We start from the raw sequence: 2,527 nt of genomic DNA, 5'->3' as shown, positions 1-2,527 counted from the left end.
TGTGGGGTGTTGGTACGAAACGAAACGACGTACGGAGTAGGGATTTAAGATTGGAGATACAATATACTCCATCCGTTCACTTCTATAAGATGTTTTAGACAGCTGAAATTGAACTGCTTTGGATGTTGTCTTAAATGTCTAAAAGGTCTTACAATAGTGAAAGGAGGGAGTAATATACACACGCATGAGAATGCAAGGAAGGAACCCAATCAGATCCTAACCATAATGGCCTAATTACATTCCTACCATGTAAGTTGGGGAAAGTTGGCACGCTTGAGGTGGCTTCCGTGTTATCTCTTTTATAGGCAATTACAGGAGATTACAAGGAATGAACCCAATCAGATCCTAACCATATGGCCTAATTATATTCCTAGAGAAAATTTTCTATGTGTGTCAAATGGTCACCAAATATGGACAGGATATTTGGTTGCCTCACACACCATATTTACCCAAACTACAAAAGAATATACGGATAGGGTAATCTACTGTGGTTGACTCTAACCTGATGTAGAATTTGATGCGCTTCTTCCTGGGTGTATCGTGCACCGGCACCTCCTCGCCGTATATTCTGAACTGCGGATACTTGGAGTCTTTGAGGCTTTGAGCACACCACCATGTTTAATTTCTTCATTCAAAGATCTCGCTTTCTGGCATACACTCTAACGGCACCATGGCTTTCAAGCGGCTTTTCATTTCCCACGTATGAAGTCAACCTTAACATTACTGGTCGCGATGTCTTCTTCATACAGAAACACCTGTGAAGATTTCTGTAGATTGGGAAGGGTAAAATCAGGACGCACTTGTAAAAAATCTGAAACAACACATACCAGGCTTTAGTATATCAAGAGGAATAAATTCAATATCATGTTGCCGACTTGCAGTCTGCTTGACCAGCATCGTTCTCCCAGCTGCCATGCCCGGTCTTGGTGGTCGAGCCACGATGAGGTCGACCTATCCCACTTTGAGTTTCTTCATGTTCTTGAACCCCTGCAACAAAGATCAAAACCAATTAACATCATACACGGTGATCGATCATACTCAACCAATCATCTATTCAATTCAATAACTAATTAAGGGAGAGACGATACTTACGATGTCGGCGAGGTCTGCGGCAGGACCCTAGGCAGACTCCTGAGCGGCAGGAGGCGAGGACGCCATCTCAGCCATGGAGCGCGCTGACCTGGCCAGCGTAATGCAGGTTGCCCTCCTAGCTGGCAGTCGTGACCGAGAGGCACAGTATGCAGACCCAGGCCTTGCACCCCCGTTGGCAAGTGGGAAGAGCTCGCTATTGTAAGGCTTGAGCATGGCTGTTCAAATCTGCAGTAGGTAATCTTTTCAGCAACCTGATCTATCTGCAAAAGAATTGAAATGCAACAGCCGTAACAATACGTATGATGGTTAAACCTTCAATTTCGTGCCATAGTTACTGACAATGAGCCATCCTTTGCATCCAGCACAGTACCACTTGAAGCCGATGGCATAAAGACCAGGATTGGGTGTTGTAAAGTACTCCCTCCATTCCAAATTACTCGTTGTGGTTTTAGTTCAAATTTGGGAGTACAACTGTGTCGTTGGCAGAAGCAAAGCCAGATGTTAGTATATATGTGTTCTTCAGAAAATTATTTCACAATACTATCAATCTTTTGAGATTTGATCATGCAAATAGTATGCGTATTAAAACTAAAACAGATCCTCAGATCATCTGACAAAAATCCCAAAGCATTCCATCTTTTAAAGGATAAGAATTCTAAAAAAGCAAATCATTATATTGCTCATAGATCTGAAAGAAGAAGAAAAAAGACCAACAAGTGCACTTATTGGAACGAGAGAAGAAGCTCACCTCGACATGATGCCATTGAGCGTGCAGTCGCTCATCTTTGGCTAGACGACCTTCTTTCAAATCAGCCGTACCGGTCCTGCTGCGTAAGCCAGCCGCGATCCAGCATGGCCTCGCAGCCATTGCACATTCTCCATCGGGGCCTTGTTCTTCTCGTGTAGTCTCTTCGTCGCATGGCATGCAACATTAGTGCCGTGTGCTCCTTGACGACGTTGACGCAGCTCTCGTGATCCTCATGATGCATCGAGCGCACTCGCCAGCAGCGTCCATGGCCTTATTTGCGCGGTAGTCCTGCAACCAGAGGCGGTCAAATAGGGGTTGAGATCTGCGGGTCAGCGTTCAGGGGGATATGACGGATAGCGACGTCGGCGGCTCCGGGGCCATGATCCCCGCTCGCCGCACTTGGCGAGTTGGAGGGGCGTGTGAGGCTGAGCCATCGAGTGTGTTAAGGGCAGGCGCATTCAAATTTTCGCGAGATTAAAGAGGCGAGTGGATTGCGATCATGTGAAATAGGAAATCTGGATGGGTGAGAGGATTGCGAAATTAAAGATCAGGTGAGAGGAGCGCGAGATTAAAGGGACGAGAGGATCGCGAGATCAAATGTTCACCTTGGGAGGAAAGGAATCCGTTTCTATTCGCTGGTTTTTGATCATACTTGATTAGCTTACCAAATCATATCAAATGGAAAAT

The 2,527-nt window shown here is 45.5% G+C and overlaps 1 long non-coding RNA gene across 1 annotated transcript in view; it reads right to left on the bottom strand.

Annotated features, from left to right (window-relative positions):
* LOC119327391 overlaps window positions 1-1,549 on the bottom strand; it is a 3,184-nt gene extending 1,635 nt beyond the window's left edge. Inside the window, exons 1-3 of the long non-coding RNA XR_005158496.1 lie at window positions 1,405-1,549; window positions 1,093-1,317; window positions 503-987 (exon numbers count right to left, since the gene is read on the bottom strand). This is a non-coding gene — a long non-coding RNA (uncharacterized LOC119327391). The remainder of the gene's footprint in view (window positions 1-502; window positions 988-1,092; window positions 1,318-1,404) is intronic.
* Between the last annotated feature and the right edge of the window lie 978 nt (window positions 1,550-2,527).

The sequence above is a fragment of the Triticum dicoccoides genome, chromosome 7A (assembly GCF_002162155.2).
Source record: "Triticum dicoccoides isolate Atlit2015 ecotype Zavitan chromosome 7A, WEW_v2.0, whole genome shotgun sequence".
Taxonomy (NCBI): domain Eukaryota; kingdom Viridiplantae; phylum Streptophyta; class Magnoliopsida; order Poales; family Poaceae; genus Triticum; species Triticum dicoccoides.
This window is presented reverse-complemented; position numbering and strand designations above follow the sequence as displayed.